Source organism: Pelmatolapia mariae, linkage group LG14, assembly GCF_036321145.2.
Source record: "Pelmatolapia mariae isolate MD_Pm_ZW linkage group LG14, Pm_UMD_F_2, whole genome shotgun sequence".
Classification (NCBI taxonomy): domain Eukaryota; kingdom Metazoa; phylum Chordata; class Actinopteri; order Cichliformes; family Cichlidae; genus Pelmatolapia; species Pelmatolapia mariae.
The window spans coordinates 25,772,289-25,793,941 of NC_086239.1; the positions used below are offsets into that span (position 1 = coordinate 25,772,289).

Genomic DNA, 21,653 nt, shown 5'->3' on the forward strand with positions numbered 1-21,653 from the left:
TTTTATTCTGACATATGGAATAGAAAATGATCATTACCATGAAAATGCTATTTTGTTTTATCATTTCTTAGTAACATTTACATTTGTAATAATAGAGTACTAAGCAGTGGGGAATACATTTCAGTACAGTAGGTGTCTTTCCCTTTGTCTTCCTCTGTTTGTTGCACCCACTGCATTTTCCAGGTTCCAGGTTCCATGTCCCTCGTCTCATGATTCACGTTCCAGGTTTCTCGTCACAGGTTCTTAGTGTCTTTATTCTTGTTTCTAGTTTTCCCCAGTTTAGGTTTTTGTTAGTTTTTCCCAGTCCTCGATTGCCTTTTGTTTTGGGTGTTTTTTGCAGCCCAAAATAAAGGCTCAGATTTTGTTATACATCCACCTGCATCTCCATTGTTTGTATTTGGGTCCACACTACTTTCTACTCCTCACGGATGTATTTGTAAAATCTCTAATGTGATGAGTCAGTGAAGCATACTTCTGTCTAAAGACAGCAATACTGAGGTGTGTTGTACTCAGAGACTTTGCAAATAAACTCTAATAGAATAGGAGAATGGTATCAAAGTGTTTATCATAGCATCTAATAAGGGAAATCTAATGTTTGATTCTTTCAAAGTCATTATACAAAAGATAAACCTGCAATATGGCCAACAATCTCAACTGGAAATAAAAAATAATATATATTTTTCTACCATAGAACTAATCTGTTTGTCAAAGTTAGCACTAAATAGTTGTTTCCTAATTTATGCACCCATCTGCTACCAGAAGAAGCATTGTTGGTGAGAAATGCTATCAATCTGTTAACCCATTAAGACCTACCATAGAACCAATTCCGCCAGAGTTATCTTTATATTTTTACATGCTGTAGTGCCATTTTTGGGAGCATTTCAAGTTGCAATACACCAATATAGCCGTTATAGCCCAAATTTTAATAATATGTATGCATTAAGTCTATAATAACTACATAAATTGCAACAAAGTGCAATTTACAAAAAATTGAAAATCATTTTTGTTTTTCTTTACATATATTTCTAGTTAGAGAAATTTAAGAGGTTTGTCCCTCAAAACTGTAAATACAAAAAAGTTGCACAAAATAGTTTATAACAACAGGACATTTATTTTGAGTGTCTTCACAGTTTTATTTTTGAGATGCACCAATTTTTATTATACTGCTGGAAAAATGAAAAAAAATATTATAATGCAAATTTGCAAAAAATACAGCATGTGCATCAAAATACACTATTTCCAGCAGTGCAATTTGAGTTCTAAGCATACCAGAAACTATTCAGGAAAGCATGAAGTCAAACATAACTTTTAAAAACACCAGTACAGGCTTATAAGGCCCCAAAGGTAAAAAACTACATTTTCCACGAAAATGACATCACTTCTGGTTTTGACCAGGTAATGGTGGACACGCGATAGTTCGCGCTGATGTCTATTCCAACGTAGGAAGTGCTATGAACAGCTGATCGGATTGGCAAAGCGTGTTTCTGGAATATTATGTTTTTGTTGCTGCAAGTGCTTTTTATGCTGTTTTTGCAAAGCCATATGTGGAAGGAAACCGTGACTTAGGACAAGCTATGGTATAAGATGTAAGTACAACTCCTCCGGTTTCATGTGCAAAAAAAATTATTGTGCTAGCTTATGTGGTTCCGGTTCTACAGGGATTTAAAAATAGTTACGCAAAACAGAGCGTTCCCGCTCCGACCGGTTCTAAAGGGTTAACCTCGGCCTGATCTTTTTTTAACACTGTTTTGCTAGTTCTTTTAAAGGGACAAAAATGAGATCGGTGATACACACAGCAGAAATTGCGAGAGATTGTATCTATCGCCTGCCCTGGGAAAGCCTCATTGTTTTATGTTTGTGGAGGTGACTGGTGAGATGGAGGTTGACCCCCGGACCCAAGTTCAGATAAGCTGAAGAAAATGGATAGAGGATTTATCATTTTGTTATTTTAGATTGTAAATTTTATTCTAGTGATTGTCATCATCATCATCATCATCGTTTATTTGTATAGCACTTTAAGAACACACCAGGCAGACCAAAGTGCTGAACAACACAGATCAAAACAACTACCAAATTAAAAATACAATAAAATCATTAAAAATACAATAAAATTAATAAGAAATGTGTCAGTTTCCTACAGAGTTAAAAGCCAGGGAATAAAAATAGGTTTTCAATCTGGACTTAAAGACCTGCACTGATGACGCTTGTCTAATATGGAGGGGAAGGTTATTCCAGAGCATCGGAGCCGCAATTGAAAACGCTCGGTCTCCTCTGCATTTCAGCCGCGACTTCAGCCACTAGGAACTTGACCGGTTAACAGACTAGTATTGATAATTTTCAGGATATAAGGTCCAATGGTAGGAAATAGCGATGGTAAATTCGATTCTTTTTACTGAATCGAGTTTTAATGAGTCACTCACCAAAGTGAATCGGGTTTCTTGAGTCATTTGAGTCACTGAGTCAGTTGACCAGAGAGTGCAAAAATGTATATTTTCACTCAAACTTAATTTGTTTCTCTTTTAATGTAAATCCTACTGCTAAGATGAATGATTGTAAAAGAAAACAATTATTTTCTTTAGAGCAAAAAAATTCTAAAGGGAACATTTATTTATTTTTATTTTATTGGTATTTTCCTTAAATGTGTCAAATATATATTTTCTCATCTAAATGTCCACTGAGCTGTGAGCCAGGGGGCGGTAAAGTGCCTTAACATTGGTTGCCAACCAAGAAGAAGAAGAAGCTGTGAGCCAGGAGGGAGGGGGTGAGTGAGTGAGTCAGTGATTCGTTCAACTCGTTTAAGCTGTGAGCCAGGAGGGAGGGGGTGAGTGATTCAGTGATTCCTTCAACTCGTTTGAGCTGTGAGCCAGGAGGAAGGGGGTTAGTGAGTCCTGAGTGATTCGCTTATGCTATGATTCAGCACAGCAAGGGAGGGGGTGAGTACCTCAAATGTGCTGTTAGCATGCTAGCTGAGCGATGCTACTGTGAACCGAGGAGCTATTGTCTTGATGTGAGCTTCTACTCAGGGTTTTTTCTTCCAGTTCAGAGCAGGAATGTTTTTGTTAATAAACTGGCTGTTGTTTTTTTCCCCACAATTTTAATTATAAGCTAGATATATTTCTACTAATGGAATTAGTTTGCTAACAGCAACAGGGATGAGTCAGTGAGTCAGTTGCGCTTGTGAATCATGATTCACGAGTCAGTAAAGTGATTCTCGAGTATTGAACAATTCGTTCACGAATCGAACATCACTAATAGGAAATATCTTTTGGAGAAAACGGGGAGTAACAACATCGTTCGGGGAACCACCGGGCTTAGCATGTAGCATCAACTCCTCTAAATCAAGCAGAGAAATTGGTGCAACGGCAGAGAACAGGCTTGAGCAAGGAGCATGCATGGCCGGATCAACAATTGATGGGATCGGAGGCCTCAGGCTAGCAATCTTGTCCACAAAAAAGGTAATAAACTTGTTGCACATAGCCTCAGAAGACGGCAAAAGGTAGTACCCTCCAAGTTAAGTACAGAATTTATAGTATTGTATAAAACACGAGGGTTATGTGAGTTGGCCGAAATAAGTTGAGAAAAGTAGGAGTGTTTATCGGCTTAACTGCCCTCTGCTAAGCTTTCCAGCTAATTTTTAGAGCTTCCAGAGAGACATGCAATCTATCTTTTTTCCACTGTCTTTCACATTTCCTACATTCTCTTCTAATAGCTCAGGTACAATCTGTTAATCATGGACTAGTCTTAGATTTACATTCTCTTAGCCTCAAAGGGGCAACAACATCAAGCACAGATTTACAAGCAAAGTCAAAATACAAAAAATAGTTCATCTGTAGTGGGCAACTCAGGGGCATAAGACATTAATTTGTCAAACAATATAGAAAACCGTTCGGCAGTATCAGAGCCAAAGGCACGATAACATCGAACAGGTACAGCCTGATTTGCAAAAGCGTTAGAAGGAGCAATATCAAGTAAGATAGGCATATGATCAGAGAATACTGCATCTCCAACACGTACATTGCAAACAGATAAATCATAAGATAAAAATAAGTCCAGTGTGTGACCAACTTCTTGAGTGGCAGCACTAACAGATTGGACAAAATTAAAAGAGTTCACTAAGGCCAGGAAGTCCTTGGCCAGGGGCTTCCCCAGACAGCAAACGTGTATGTTAAAATCACCAAGCAGGAGGATCTGGTCATACACAATGCACAATCAGCAAGGAATTCCAAGAACTCGGATAAGAACTCCTTGTTATATTTCGGGGGCCGATAAACAATTGCACATAACAACGAAGGCGAGTGGCCCAGTTCACACAAACAGAGTTCAAAACTGGTGTAGCGAGACGAAGTGAAAAGCTGCTTCAAGTCCAGATGAGCCTTAAAAACAGCAACAAGCCCTCCTCCGCGACCAGAAGCTCTTGGAACATTAAAAAAGGTACAGTCAGACGGTACTAGTTCAATGAAGTAGTGATGGGATTTCCGGCTCTTTTTAGAGAACCGGCTCTTTTGGCTCCCAACCGGCTCTTCAGGTTGTTTTGTTGCTTTAATTAATTTATTATTAACAAAAATATAAAATTATGCACAAAAGGAATTACTAATGGAAAACAAAACTGTGGTTTTATTTATATATGTTTATATATAAATATATATGGTGGCCCGTAGAGACAAAGCACGTACAAACTCCAAAGAGCTCGTACAAATTCCAAAGCATGTACAAACTCCAAAGCATGTACAAACTCCAAAACACATTTCTAGCGTTAACTGAACTACCAAAACAGAGCTACCTAGATCAGCGGTCCCCAACCTTTTTTGCGCCACAGACCGGTTTATGCCCGACAATATTTTCACGGACCGGCCTTTAAGGTGTGGCGGATAAATACAACAAAATAAAACTAGCACCGGTACCGAAAAAAAGAAGATTTATTCATAAAACACGTTTAAAGACCCAAGAAAACCGAGTTAACGATAAAAACGATAACAAAATAACGCTGAAAACCAATGAAAAACCCTGAAAACCATACATTTCACACCTGAGCCTCAACTCTCGCGGCCCGGTACCAAACGACTCACGGACCGGTACCGGTCCGAGGTCGGGGACCGCTGACCTAGATCACTTAAATTACACAATTGAAAGCATATGTGTATTGTTTCTGTATTTATACACAGGCACTCATATATATTCAAATAATTTAAAAAAATGCTCATTTACCTGCAGAGGTAGGTAGTAACGAGTTACATTTACTCCTTTACATTTACTTGAGTACGTTTTTGAAAAAAATGTACTTTTAAAGTACCTTTTTTGCACGATACTTTTTACTTTTACTTGAGTACATTTGTGAAGAAGAAACGGTACTTTTACTCCGCTACATTTGCAAAATTTGACTCGTTACTTTAAAAAAAATAATTAGTTTAACACATTAGATAACATGCCACCAGTGGAGTTTCTGATAACGTTTTTACCAATCAGATGTGGCCATGCAGTCACATGACCAGTTTGAAACTGTGGCAGGCAGAGCGGCCCAAGCGTTTCAAAGTAGCGGACACATGGAAAGAAGAAACACATGAAAACATGGCAGAGCCAATTGTCTACGCTAGAATTGAAGAGGATGAATACCCTTGGCCTCATATACAAAGAATGTTTCGCTTAAAAGCATTCCAAAAGAACAGCTATGTCTTCAGTGTCGGTGTCTTCAGTGAGAGCCAAAACAAACCAACTTTTCAGCGTGAAAAAACTCAACTCGTGTAACCTGAGGAAACGGTAAGTTTAATCTAAATATCTTTTTAGCTGTGGTTAGCTGAATGTCAGTCTTATGTTTCAGCAGCTGTGTCGAACTCGAGCTGCGAGTCATATTTTCGGCGCTACGTTGTAGTGAGATAAGTTTGTGGGTGTTTTGTGCAGCTTTGGCTGTCCTTTTAATTGCTCGCTCATTAGCTAGCGTAAGCTATAAGCTAACAGCTAGCCTGGTTAATGACGCTAGAGTTCAACGCACATGCAAACAGCTCGTCTCTACTGCTTTAACTGTTAAAACAGAAGCCAATGCTGCGGGTAACAGGGTTTATTATGTGAAACAGCAGCTTGTTTAGTTTAAACAGTCTGATTTAAGCTGTGCGATTTTTTTTTCCAGTCGCATTATTCAGCTCCTGCTCAAACTGTACAATTAAATTGCAGGGGTTAGAAGTTCATAGGTCACGATGCAGGGTCTCACAATATACGGCCTGCTGCTCTGATGCGACCTGAGTGCTCAAACTGTGCGTCCATAACATGAAGCTTATCATACAAAATCTGTCTCTCGCTCTCTCTCTCTCTGTCTTACAGACACACACACGCACACACCATCAACTTTGCTAAATTACTAATGAAAAACATTGACCAGGCACCTGCAATTGAGCAGCAGTGGCCATCCAACTCTTTTCATGGTTGTTGTAGTCGTGATAATTTTTTGAGGCCACATTGAAAAGACTCGAATACGGAAGCGTAGTATGGAAGCATAGAGCTGCCACCCAGGCAAAAGAAAAATAGAAAAGTGAAAAGTATATTGTTCTAACAATATACCTTTCACGTTTGAACAATATAATATCATGTTATTACAATATACATAATTATCACGTTCGTACAATATAAATATTATAGGCTACATCGCAGCTCCAGTCACGGCTTCCATCACTGTCTTTCTCGTCTTTTCCCAGAGTAACAGCCAAACAGGAGGATCCATTGGCTAGCACTGCTTAGCCTTGCACGCATTCTTAATTTAAACTTAATCTGGAATTCATTGCAAACTGTTTGTGCAGGATATGAATGACAAGATTTTGTTTTTCTACAAGGGTTAGTAAAAAACATCTCCAGTGTGATCAAATCTTCTTGCCAAACATCCGCAGCTTGGCAGTGTATACAGCACTATAATGACCAGACCTAATTCTTTTGAAAACCATACATCTTTCCACAGGTCTCAACTTCATCAGACATCACCTAGACACAGAGCTGGATGAGGCCAGCACAAACAGCGGCCTAACCGACTAAGATGATGGATCCATGGGGTCAGGAAAGCCAGAAGCAGCGGAGCTGGAGAGGAAACTTTCATGTCCATTCACTGGAGGTGTGGATCTATTGCATGGCGTTCCTCACATCAAGAAGCTGTCGATCAAAATCAATACAGCCCTTCATGCATCTGGAGCTTGTGAAGGACTTCTTAGTCATGTAGAACTTCTGTTCACTGCTAAACAGTTACAGCTTCACAGGAAGAACCTTGAGAGCAAACTGCTGCTGAAGCTTAACCATCACTTCACTGAGTGAAGAAAGGGCACATTTTTGCTAAATATGCAGAAATAAATGCACACCCATACAATTTATGGTAAACTGAGCTCCCTTGTATGTACATATGTGGAAGATGCCTCGTTCTAATGTTTTCTCTGAGGCTGCTGTGCCATTTGGAGCAAAAATGAATATAAAGTTTACAGCATATCTTGTCACTGGAAATTGTTTACATTGGTGAAAAAAGCTTTATGTTGTGAAAAACTGAAATCTGGAAATTAGAATAGTTTTGCCTTATTTTGTTGATCCTTTTACACATATTCCTTTTGAAAATACTAAAATTTGTATATTTATTTATTTTTATTTGTCTGATAGCATTTATTTAAAAAATAAATCAGACATTTCAAACAGTTACTCGCTACTTGAGTTGTCTTTTCACCAAGTACTTTTTTACTCTTACTTGAGTAACTTTTTTGAAGACTGCTTTTCACTTTTACTTGAGTAATAATATTTTTAAGTAATGCTACTCTTACTTGAGTACAATTTTTGGATACTCAACCCACCTCTGTTTACCTGTTACTACCACACACCAAATCCGGTCGATGGTACTTCCTGGCTTGTGTAGCCACTAGGTAACAAAAGCTCAACACTGCCCCTAGCATCCTGGAGCACTTCTGTTGTGTTTTGTACATGTTTTGGAGCTTTTACGTGCTTCAGAGTTTTTACGTGTTTTGGAGTTTGTACGTGTTTTGGAGTTTGTATGTGCTTTGTCTCTAGCGGCCACCGTAAATATACTTTTATTTATTCACTCCACATAAAATGTAATAAATAAATCATATAATACAAAAACCAACTATTTACATTTCAACTTTTAACTATTTAAATTTTCAGCTTTTTCCTTTTAAACAAATTTAAAGTTAAACAACACAAAACACTGCAAACCACAACACAATTAAATATAAATATGAAAACAAAAAGAAGATGCATATTCTCTGTCATATGGGCCTGCATGAATAAATCCTTTATCATCTGCAACTGAAAATAGTTGTGGATGATCACTATACCTTTCTAATGTGACGTTGTTGTTCCTGGCTCTCTTTCTCTCTCTTTCCCTCCTGCTCTGTTCCTGTGCTACTGCGAGTGTAACTACCTCCCCTCCCCCCTCTTCCCAGCACAAAGCACAAGGCTCGTTTGCTGAGTGAAGCGGAAAAAAAGTGCGAGAGAGAGGGTGAAAGAAAGAAAAAGAAACCCACGGCTCCCAATAAGGAGCCGGCTCACGTCGTTCACTTCAAAGAGCCAGCTCTAAGAGTATGGCGTTATTTTTGTGCCACTATTCTGAGCGCATGTAAAAAAAATTTGAGCACACGTAAAAAAGTTTGCAGGTGGAAGTGTTGTATTTTGAGGAGAAATTTATTTTGAGCGAAGAAAAGCTGAATTTGAGTGAACAAAATTCATTCCTGCGTGCAAAAAATGAATTTCAGTGTTTGCTATTATCCATACACACACACAATAGCAGCCCCTCTCGCTCAATTTTTGCATTTGCGCTTGCTCGCAATGTGTTGCTCGCGCTCTCAACATTTCTGCCCGTGCGTGCTCAACTCTTTCTGCACACCGTTATATTTGTGCCACAAAACCAGCCAATCACAGACTTGGATGCAAAAAAATCTGATTGGCTGTTCTGGTCTCCAATCAGCTTGAAATGACGAAATGCAATATCCCAGAATCCATTTCGTCCAAAACTCAAACGAGGCAGTGGCGGAGGAACACAGAGTGGCGGAGTTTGAAATATTACTCTTTCTGGGTCACAAAATAAACTTTGAAGATATTTTCATGCGAGAATGGTGCTGTGTAAACTTCAAATACCTGCTCGATTTATCAAGACATCACATATTTGCATAAGTGCTCTAACGTTTTCGGAGATGTTGTTGTTTGCCACCGACCTGGTATTTATTAGACCCAGCCTGAGAGGAACTGAGTCCAAAACTTCTGAGGCATTAGCAACCAGATCCACCGGTCGAAGGTTTTTCTTGTCAACTCCACGCCAGCGCAAATGTTGTAGAGGAGAGAGTTTTGCAGGACTATTTTTGAGAGCCCCAACAACAGGAACCAACCAGGAGTCCACCGGGTCCAAGGCACGTAATGGCACCAAAAGTCGTGGACAAAAATGGCGGATGGAGCGGAGCTCATAGGGAAAATGAGAAATCCAGGATTTCAGCTTCACAAGTCAACCTCCACGCTTAGCCCGTCTTAACTCACCTTTGTCATTCACTGTGTGTTTTTCATTAGTGTCTATTAGACCCCATTCCTGCAGAACCTCTCAAAAAAGTCCCAACAGTACTTAATGTTTAAGTTAGCGGTGGGACTCAATTAAAAAAAATATTCTAATTAATTCTCCAAAAGTTGATTCTGTTCATCTGGACGTAGCGTTTTGTGGGAGAAACGTTTCATCACTCATCCAAGTGACTTCTTCAGTCTTACTTTCCTGGATGATTGAGAATGCATCAAGACATTCTAATTAATTCTTTCTCGCTGATGGTGGATTCTGCTCTGTACAAACTCAGGGCCATGTTACACAGGGCTTCTGAATCAGAGTCTGAAGGCAATGAAGAGAGGAGGACGCTCTTTATCTTTGCTGGCTCCTTTGTGCTGGCATTTTTACACTGTTCCTGCAGCAGGGCCTCAAGGCTGGTCCAAACCTCTTCTCACTCTCCCCTTGCAAGACACTTTAAATCCTTAAAGGGTGGGCCAAGCACAGTAGCTATCTTGATCCACTGATGGTTGAAGGTAGCTACACGTTGGTATAGGTCCTTTGTGAAGGTAGTCTTAAATTTCACCATGTAGTTTGAGTCATCATTGGAGACCTCCATGGTGTGATACAGGTGGCAGAAAGCAGGTAAAACCTCTGAACACGAGACATATGTCTCACTTCCAAGAAGCTCAGTCACAAACCTGTAGCAGACAGTTCAAGAAAGCAATTATTAATTTTAACAAAACTGTCAAATCTAGAACTTTTTGAAAAAACAGTAACAATAAGTTAAAAAATAGTTCTATTTACCTGCATGACTCAAAGACAGTCACCAGCTTTTGGAGTTTTACCAGCTCTGATGGAGTTAAAATGACCAGCTTGTGCTTTTGTTTTTCTAAAAAACAGCAAAAACAGCCTCTTGATTTAGTAGACGAGAAACCATATCCAGCATTGAATTCCACCGTGTGGAAACGCCCTGTATGAGTAGCTCTTTCTGCTGCCCCAGTCTTTTTTGTTCCTGGTGTAGTTCCTCCATATTAGCAGGGCTGTGTTTAAAATGACCCACCATCTTGCGACATTTTGCTAATGCATCTGTAAACCCATTATCAGCAAGGCTAACAGTCATAAAGCTGTTGAATTTTACGTGAAGTAGTCTTTTGGCATGGCATTTGGAAAGTTGGATCAACTGACACTAACTGTAGCACATTTTCTAACCCCATATCTTTTACCACTGATACTGGTTTAAAGTCCAGAGCAATCAATTTTGCAAGAGAATTTGTAAGTTTGTTCAATGTTGACTTAGTAATTTTGGTCCTGAAGCTAGTCATTTCATCAAGTCTGTCACGGCTGGGGCAGCAGTCGTGTGTCGGAATGAATGAGGACCCAAGATGCAGATGGCAGTGGAGATGCAGGTGGAGATTTATTTACAGTGAAAAAACCCAAGGTGAGGGCAGAACAGAACATAAACCTAAACTGGGAAAACTAACACAAACAGAGGACACGAGGCGAGGAACAGAGAGACACGGAGATATACCAAAACGATGCAGAGAAATGCAGACAACGCGACGAGGAGCACAGGCAGACACACAGTATAAATACACACATCAGGTAATCAGGAAATGACACACAGGAGGCGACACAGCTGGTACTAATGGGCATAACGAGACACAGACCTACAAAGTAAAACAGGAAACACACAGACTGTTTTATAACACAAAACTCGGGGACCCGAACAGAGCACAGAGGGAAGACACAGGTAGGGATGATGGAAACACTAAGAACAAATACAAAAGAGAATAAACTAGAAAATAATAATAGTAAACACAAAGCGCTGGGTCACCGACCCAGGACCATGACAAAGTCTGGGCTGCTGGCAAGTTTTGTTGGTACTCGAACTGGGACTGCTAGCACCACCAGCTCCCACACCTTCTGTTCTTGCAGTAAGTGCTTTGGTAGTTGCACAAAGCCACGCTTTTGTCAAGACTTCTGTCTGGTAGTCTTTTGAAATGAAATTTGCCTCAGATCGGAGCTGGCAATGCGCTTCTTCTGATTCTTCCATTTTTGTAGCTCTGATGTGTGCATCAGTGTAATGGGCTTGGAATGCAATGTCTGATTGAACGCGTTATTTTTTTATGTGTTATTTCTTCAAATTAATGAATCACAATTAACGCATTAAAATCCCACCCCTAGTTTAAAGCTAAAATATAACTGAAATCCACATGGATATTTTATAGTTGGATTATTGTATAACCCCAATAGAGCACTCAGACTGCTGTGATTCTTAGGATATTTAAGAGTAAAATTAGAGGCTGAGCATTTAACTTTCAGGCCCCTCTTCTGCAGAACCAGTTCCCATTTTAGATTTGGGACACAGACACACTATCTACCTTTTAGTATAAGGTTTAAATTGTCCCCAGCATTGCTCTGAATGCTGTCAAAGCTCTGCTAGAGGTGGGAATTTAAAATGTAATCAACTGCCAAATGTTTCCAGTGCACGTCCACTGCCCATTTGGCTATGCCAGGTCTGCCCAGCATCAGCAGGTTATGATCATTTGAGAACTCTGCTCCTCACTTTACCTCAGTGTCAAAGACTTAGCTGAATGTCTGATGATATGACTACAAAAGCAATTATTGACCTATGATCTAGGACAGCGGTCCCCAACACCTGGGCCACAGACCAGTACTGGTCTTTGAGTCATTTGGTACTGGGCCTCTAGAGTTAAGGCTCGGTTGTGGAATTTATGGTTTTCAGGGTTTTTATCATTTACTTGGTTTCCCTGGGTCTTTCCCCGTGTTGTAGTTGTGTCTTATTTTAAAAGAAAGGTTTACATGTTACCATAGCAACCAGAGAAGAGGCAGAGAGGAGGATGTTACTCTTAATGCGCGTTTCAGGAGGACACTGCTAATAAAGTTACACAATTACACAGTGAATTCACATTTATTATTATAGTTACAAAACACCACAGCTTTTGTCTTCGATAATTTTATTTTGTTGTATTTATCCGCGACACCTTAAAGGCCGGTCCGTGAAAATATTGTCCATGGCGCAAAAAAGGTTGGGGACCACTGATCTAGGACATCCTGGTGACTGTAGTATGCCTCTGCATGGCATTAAAAAAGACTTACTAGGACAAGATGTTGTTAACTTTGTCTTTATTAAAATCCTTTTATGTGAACTCCTCATCTTACATCTGCTCCATTACATGTATATCTTTGTCCTACATTCACCTCCTTGGTTCCTACTACACATTTGCTCCTGCTACATCCGCCTTCTTTTAGCTGACACTCCAACTTTCTCAAAATACTTTTTTTTCATCTATTCATGTCCAACTAAATTGTGAACCAGAACCCATAAGCATAATACATGACTGTATAACAATCAGTAATACTTCCAACACTCTTTTTTTCCTAAACTAGGGGTCAGGGTTGGCTACCTGAGTCCCAAAGCTGTGCAGGGATTATTCTGCCCTTTTAAACACACCACAGCTTTCTATCTACAAATTGAGTCTGTTAGGGGCTCGAATTACTTAGTGTGATCTGGCCTCGCTGGAAGTCTCTGGTATCACCCTGATGTGAGATCAATTTCTCCAGAGACTTCCAGAAGTCAGGTCTGAATTGTAAAATCTTGGTGTCTGGACTGCACCATTGATGATACCAGGATCTTTCATGTTTCTCACCCAGACTCTCTGACCTGGTAGGAGTTCTTGTCTTCTCTTTGTGTTGTGACGTGTGTTGCACCCGGAGGCTTGCTTCTCTTTGATGTCCTGATCTTTCCTCCAGAATGCCTGAAGATCAGTTCAACCCAGATTAGGTTTCTCTCGGCTGACTGGTAGCGTTGTCCTGATGTTGTGTCCGTATAAGGGGCTAAGTGGGTGCTGATCGCTACAGCAAGGGAGTGGCTCTGTAGGTCATGAGAACCTTGTATGGATCATCCCCCCTTTTCAGTATAGATTTAACAGTTTTAACTGCCCTGTCAGCCTCACCATTTCTCACCAGAGCCCCATCCAAGTCATGACCACAGCCCCCACGTTGAGACCCCCAAGAAACCTGCCCCTGGGGAATCCCAAGACACTCCAAGGCTGTACCCACCCCCACATCAACTACAATAACAAAGGCTGGACAAAACCACGACGCGCAAACCCCACCTCTCATCCAAGCTTCTCGGATGTCCAGACGCTTTTCTTTCCAAGCTCCTTAGACTACGATGACCTGGATGACCGAGAACCTTCACGGACACTCTGATAGCAATCGTATCAGAGACAAATAGAAGAAAATGGTATCGAGGTAAAAAGGAACGCGATTTGTCAAGTACTTCAGGTAGAATGAAAAAAGACACAAAGCTGGAGTTATTTTGTGTCTTTACACTGCTCAGCTGCCTCTTCTTCTTTCATTCTCTCCCCTTCCCTCTCCTGTTGCTACTTCAATCATGAAACTGATCAATGATCAGCTGATCGGTTTTTCTGTCGCAAGTCCCTGCTCTCTTGTTTGTTTATTGCCCACTTTGCACCAGAAAGAGGAAACCAGCGGATGTCTTGATAAACAACAGCAGCCCGTTTAAGCTTGATAAGCTGTTGTTAGAGTTTATGTAATATTACTTTCGAGTATCAGCTGATGTTTACTGTTTCCACAGCTATAAAAGCTGCTGGTCATAATATCGGTTTGGATATCTGGTGAGAGGGAACGCCTTGTCTTCCCCTGAACAAGCTGGCGGAGGTGGCCGGGGAGAGGGAGGTCTGGGCTTAGGCTACTGCTGCCACAACCCGGCCCCAGATAAGCGGAAGAAGATGGATGGCTGGATGGTTGGAGAAAGAATTTTGATCATTTGTCAGAAGAGGAATTTATGAACATCGTGCAAAACAAATTATTAAAGCTTTGCCAAATAGCTCAATATACACTGCTGAATAAAACACTTCTGGAAAATTGGTCGGGTCATATAGTAGGAGAGCGGATTGTTAATCAGTTTTAACTGATTTGGTGTCATTAGAAACAACAGGTCCACTAGACTGTCAACAGTAAGACAACTAACAGAACAGGAATGGTTTTACAGTTTTACAGGTGGTTGCCACTCGGTTGTCTTTCTGACTGCTTTTCTTTTTCACTCGTTTTGCATTTGGCTACAGTCAGTGTCACCACTGGTAGAATAAGGTAATACCAGGACCCTACAGAGGTTGCACAGGTAGTCCTACTCCAGGAGTCTCCAACTTCAGTACTCGAGAGCTACTTACCTGCAGCCTTTAGATGCATCCCTACTCCGACACAGCTGAATCAAATGGTTGAGTTACCTCTTCAGCATGCCATCAAATTTGGCAAAGGCCTCGTAACAAGTCAATAATTTGATTAGATTTGTTGGAACAAGGATATATCTAAAAGCTGCAGGGCTGTAGCTCTCAAGGACTAGAGTGGAGACCCCTGTCCTACTCTTTCGGGAGGACAGGGGTCCGCAATAAGGAATGGGATGAGCACAGGCAGCAGCCTACAAAATTAACTCAGCAGACCACCGCTATGAATGTTTCTGACCAAATAATCAAAAGCAGACTTCGTGACAGTGGCCCAAGGGTCTGCTATCATCTACTGGGCCCAGTGCTCATGGCTCAGCATCGAGGGGACCCACTTGGTTTTTGCCATAAAATACTAGAATTGGCAGGTCTACCACTGGCGCCCTGTGCATTTCATACATGTACTCCGGCAGGTTCACCCGGAGTACATGTAATAAATGTGAAAAGGTCTGGAGAAACTGTGGAGAATGTTGTATGCCTGTGAAATTGCTCACCATGACTGGTTTGGTGATGGGTCAATGATATTCTGGAAAGGCATATTATAATTTTACACTTTACTTTATGCACACCAAAAGACTACAATATCCAATAAAAAATATCATTTTTCTTTAGGCTAAGACAGCAAACATGAATTTAATTTAATTAAACTGATTACAGTAAAGTCTAGTCTTAAATCACAAAAAACAAGCCTTGAAATCACATCCCTGGATGGCCTAAAATTGGCAAACTATTTGATCTTTAAATATAATTTAGAAAAAAACAAAACAGCGTTAATTTTTTCGGCTATTTATACTATGAAAGAATTTACTCAGTTCACATTAAAATTATATTTGCACTTGGTGGCTTGGTGACTGATACAAATTCAAATGCTAAAAGAAATCAAAATGTTAGAAGAAATTGTATCAGACCATTGAAAAATAACTCAGAGCAACACACTGTTTCAATGTGACTTTACATTTATTTATGCAATTAACATTCAATTATATATGTTCATACACTAAATAAATAAATGCAGAAAAGAAATTATGGCATATGAATATGAACTTATTTAAGAAAAAAGTAGTAAATATTTCATTTAACTAAAGAATGAAGAACTTTGCTTTGATGGTGTACAATTTTAATTTGCGATTGGAAGATTAACCTTTTCAGATTATTAATATACTATGACTGATTTTTGTTCATTAAATATTTCTTAGTGTTCTTCTCAGGCTTAAACAATATAATAGAACACTTTGGAGCAAATATAAATATTATTAGACCAAAGCTGGAGGCCAGAACGGCAAAAATCTCCACAACTACAGTGAATTTCCAAGGAGAGCTGACATATGCTGGGATAAAGGTGATCCACACTGCACAGAATATCAGCTTGCTGAAAGTGATAAGCTTGGCTTCATTGAAATTATCAGGTAATTTGCGGGCTAAGACAGCTAAAACAAAGCAAAAGGAAGCAAGTAGACCTATATAACTGAGCACAGCCCAGAAGCCAACAGGAGAGCCTAATGCACATTCCAGGATGATTTTCTCCCTGTATGTGGTTAGATTTTTAATTGGGAATGGAGGGCTCACTACCAACCATACAGTACATATTAAAACTTGAATAAAGGTGAAAGACACAACAGTCATTCTTTGCTGTGGAGGACCAAACCATTTCATCACATTGCTACCTGGAAGTGTCGCTTTAAAAGCCATTAAAACCACTATAGTTTTCCCAAGTACACAGGAGATACAGAGTACAAAGGTTATGCCAAATGCAGTGTGACGCAGCATGCAGGACCACTCAGAACGTGCTCCAATGAAAGTTAATGAACATAAGAAACACAGAGTCAGTGAGATGAGCAGCAGGAAGCTCAGCTCAGAATTGTTGGCTCGGACAATTGGAGATGTCCTGTGATAAAAGAATACAGCTGCGGTCAGGGCTGGACTGGGACAAAAAATCGGCCCGGGCATTTTGACTAGAGACCGGCCCACCAGGTATAATAAGAAAAACCATAAAGCCTTTGAATGAAAACAAACGTCGTTGTGACAGTGATGTACACTGTCTTGTTGGTACATATGTATCAATCTAACAAACTTAAACCTACACCATCCTCCCTATTCTGGTATTCTAAACAATACTTAGCCAAAACCCAAAGACTGCTTGGTTGAGTTAACCTCCTGAACTATCTACAACATATGGTGGAAACTTGAAATTAAGACAGAGAAGACTAGAGGTGAGACATGACCATTACTGAATATTAAAAATAATAAATGACAGATTTAGAGATATTTTCATAAACTATTCATTTACCACATCAATAAAAAGCATGGCAGGGCAAAAATATTTTTTCTAACATGGCAACCTTTAAAAAGTGGAAGGAGACAGAAAGACAGGTGAGAAAGAATAAAACTTAATTGACTTTTTGATGGCATTTTACAAATAGTACTGGTACAGAATCTAGAAAATGTGGGAAAATACTGGCATCATATACAGTACTTACTTCTGAAGAAATTATGTTGGGACCCTGAAAAAAATTACTATGTACAATAATGGATTTCTATACATCTGACATCAGATGAAAACTTTGGTTGTAAGATTCGGATAATTAAAAGCAATTAAAGAAAATTTAAAGGAGAACAAGAAAGTATTTTTGTATTTTCATCTTCATGTTTCCCTCTCGCCACATATCCAAACCGATATCATGACCAGCAGCTTTACGGCTGTGGCTCCAACAAACATCAGCTGATACTAGAAAGTAATATTAAATAAATTCTAACAACAGCTGATCAGTTTAAAGGTGCTTCTGCTGTTTAACGCGACCTCCGCTAGTTTCCTCTAAAGTGGGAGATAAACAAGCAAGAGAGACGGGACTTGCGGCAGAAACGCCGATCAGCTGATCATTGATCAGTTTCGTGATTGAAGTAGCAGCAGGAGAGGAAGGGGGGAGAATGAGATAAGAAGAGGCAGCTGACAGCGTAAAGACGCAGAATAACTCCAGCTTTGTGTATTTTTTTTTCATTCTAGCTGAAGTACGGGACAAATCGCGTTTATTTTCAGCTCAATACGAAACGCGTAATTTTAACTCTGAATACCAGAGGATTCCGTTTTTTACGGGACGGTTGGCAACTCTACTAACCTAACCTAACCTTATGAATAAAATAAAGTTCACCAGTCACATCATAACACCCACCCAGCAGTATAGAAACTCCGTCGTGCTATAGCTAGTGCGCAGTACGAGTTATTGTAACTGACTGTAAAAAGTTAGCACAACGAAAATAAACTACACCTAAACTTGGTTTATATCTGACCCAGATAGACTGCAGGTCATAACTTCTCACCTGAAGCTCAGTTCACCTGACAGTCGGACCGGCGGCCGCCTCGGGTCTCTCCTCTTCCGCCTCCCCTTTCCCTCATCCACCTGCTGGCCTCCACCACTTGCTAATTTTACTGAATCTGTGAAAGCTCAACCATAGCCACTACCAAACAATTGAGTTATTTTTACACATCTGCCAGCATCTGTCCAATCTGCCACCTTTCACTGTTTACACCATTACTGGGGAAAAAAAACAACAACAACAAAAAAAACATCGGCCCATAAAAACGAAAAATTACCACCACCATCGGCCCACCGGGCAAATGCCCAGTATGCCCGATGGCCAGTCCAGCTATGGCTGCGGTTATAATGGCCAGTGAGGCACCCAGAACTGAGAGTGTAGCCAGGATAATTCCTAGGATGTCTTGAAATGAAAGAAACTCTACAGGCTTAGGGATATAAGTGCCTCTCTTTGCATTAGGCCAGAACTCTTTGTGGCAGGGTAAACAGTCAGTTGAATCTAAATAAAGGGGAAAAAAACAATAGGAGGCTACTAGAAATTAAATCATTGTAAACTGTATTTTTTCCAGTATAAAATGATTTTAAATGCATGGAGAAATATTTGATTTTACCTGTTATATTACTGATCTCTCCCTCAAGACATGTTATACAGTCATAGCAGCAGGTTTTCCTTTTTGCAGCATTTTACGAGTTCCTGGAGGACAACTGTTAGTACAGACTGACACTGGCACCTGTCAACACAAGGTAGCATAACAGATATAAATATTACAGATATAAAGTAGCAGCAACTTGTTCACCAGAGTTTAATAAGTCAGATTCTCATTCTTTGAGTCATTACTTTTCTGCTATCCTCCATCCAGGTTATGTTTCTGTTAATCTTAAACTCGTGGCCCACTCGTAGTGAGGCATCATACAGCCCTACAGTTACTATCTCAGTGATGCCACTCCCACTTTTCTGCCAGTTAACCAAGTCATAAATAGCCACAGGATCCCCATTAGCATTAAATGACACATCATATTCATTTTGGGAAAAATTTACTTTCTTCAATTCAGTTAAAACCTGTAAAGACAGTAGGAGAGAGAAAGAAAAACATGGGACATTGCAATAATAAACATTGATAGTTCCTTTTATCTAAGTTATATTAGGAGTTATGAAAGACATTGGCATTAACATGTTCATTTCTGCTTACCCGATTGGACTGTAACTCGATTAGTTTGTCACATTTTGCTATGGCATTTGTTTTTTGACACACTGCATTATGAATGGCATGTGCTATTGCATACACAGCCTTGTACACCATGTTAGCAATTCTGAGCTGAGATGTGTCAGTGTACTCGCTTTGGAGATTCTGTATGTCTTCATTTCCATCACACACTTTCTTCTCTCTGGCAGGAGCTACAATTACAAAAACACAGATAATGGTGTTTTCAAGCCTAAAAGTAAAACTAGATTACAGGCCTGTTACATAGATATTAGAAAATTATTTTAGTAGAATGACTTACATTTGTAAATAATAATTCTATTGATATACAAGAAAAATTAAACTAAGTCACTGGAACTTGACCTGAAAAGTCATTATATCAAGGGAGAATATATGCAGACATACGCCTGCGTTCACTTCATATTAGTTGAAAAAACATGAGCAGCAGTGGCCGTTGTAACACTACAAGTTTGGGAAAATGATTTTAAAGCCAATGAAACTCTTACTTTTTTTCAGGCTGCAGTTGAATGCATCCTCCCAGAACTCAGTAAGCACTGGCGAGGCAGACACTTGAGTGGGAGACAGATTCAACAGGAAGTCTCTGAGACCTGGGATTTCAGACTTTTGAATCCCAAATCCAATGGCCCCAGCACAGAAACTGTACTGTGTTAATTCTGTGCTTGTTACCCATGATTCACTGCCTATCCACTGGCGAGGTGGGGAAGGGTCACGTGATAGCTCCTCCAACAGGATCTTCATGTCTCCAAAAGATGCAAATGCCACAACAACTACAGCTGTAGACCTGGAGAGACAATGTAGTGTTTTGGGTCTAAACTCAGACCCCGCTGTATCCAGGACTTATTCCCGTGAAAGAAAAACAAGGCAACAGTGCTCGATCATTTACTTGCGCAAGGGAGGCCTCATCTGTGTCCAGCACGAAAATGACCCCGACGATGGCCTCTTCTCGCTGGCTTTTATTGACAAACTTCAAACAATAGTTTACAAAACACCTCCCCTCGCAACCCCCTTTGGTTACAAAGACAAGGCACTGTATGTAAATGTATATACAAGAGTGTGTGTGTGTGTGTGTGTGTGTGTGTGTGTGTGTGTATCCTCCTGCTGATCAAAGGGTCATAAAACCTAAAAGCAGGAGGAACATCCTTGGTCATAAAGAGGGTAGTCTCCCCCACACCCAATGTATGGTTTACCATAGGTAACACAGTGAAACCATACAAAGGGCAGGAAGTTCTACCAAACATCAAACAGACCTTCAAAAGGATGTCCCTGTGATAAAACACTTCAACCTCGCACCCAGAACCTCGAGAATCTGGGGATGGGAGGAAAGAAAGAATTCCTTTCACAGAGTTAAAACAATGGACAAATGGTAAACATAAAAATGACAAATGTTTAACTATTCACTCTAACATAGTGCATTAGAAAAATGTTTTTAAATGTCTTCACATGATCAAACATTTATTTTAAAGATAATTAAACAAGTCAATGCACAATAATTATCTTTGATGAAGAAACCTGCGGATAACATCTGTGACTCTCTGAATTCTGCTCTGTGGGTTTGTCTGATAGAAAGATACAGCGTATTCCACACAGATCCCCTCTTTCTGTGCTGCTTGGAGAAAAGAAGCCATGCCATTATTTCCATAATCTGAATCTGATCGGACAGCACCTATCCAAGTCCAGCCAAACTGTTTCACCAGCTTGGCTGGTGCTTCAGCTTGAATCTGGTCACTGGGAATTGTTCTGAAAGAACCTGGGTACTGCTGCTTGTCAGACAAGCATGCACATGTCGAAAAGTGGCTAACCCTAAACCAAAATAAATAAAATAGAGTAACTTTGAAACAACTGCACAAACGCGAACAGTCAACAAATACTATGTTTTCTAGAAATGCAAAATATTTACCTGAGCAATGTTAAAAGCACTAATAAGTTGTGACATGGTAATAGATGGCGTAGACCCAGAGTCACCAACAACAGCCATCACCATACCAGACTGAGAGCAGTTTTTACCAGTGTTAAACTGAGCCTCCAATCTATTTAAAAACTGAAATGCCACATGCTCTGCCACAGGTACTGATGCACATGAATCATAGATTTGATAACCAAGCTCATTTCCCGGCAGCAGGTCTGTGCTGTTGTTAATTTCTTCTATGGCAAAGACCATCGAACTTGTGGATTGCAGCTCAACAGTGTCAATGCTGTAAACAATCATGTCATTTTAAAATTTTGAATGTCGATTTAGGTAAAGATATTATACGTGATAAATTAAGCTTAGCGACAATAATGTTGCAGACAGCTAGTTTAGGTACATCAAATCACTGCTTGACCAGTTAAATTCAGCACAGAAATATTACTCAGA

The 21,653-nt window shown here is 39.9% G+C and overlaps 1 pseudogene; it reads right to left on the bottom strand.

The window, feature by feature from the left end:
• Positions 1-15,927: 15,927 nt before the first annotated feature.
• LOC134640619 (extracellular calcium-sensing receptor-like) lies at positions 15,928-21,458 on the bottom strand (annotated as a pseudogene).
• Positions 21,459-21,653: the final 195 nt, after the last annotated feature.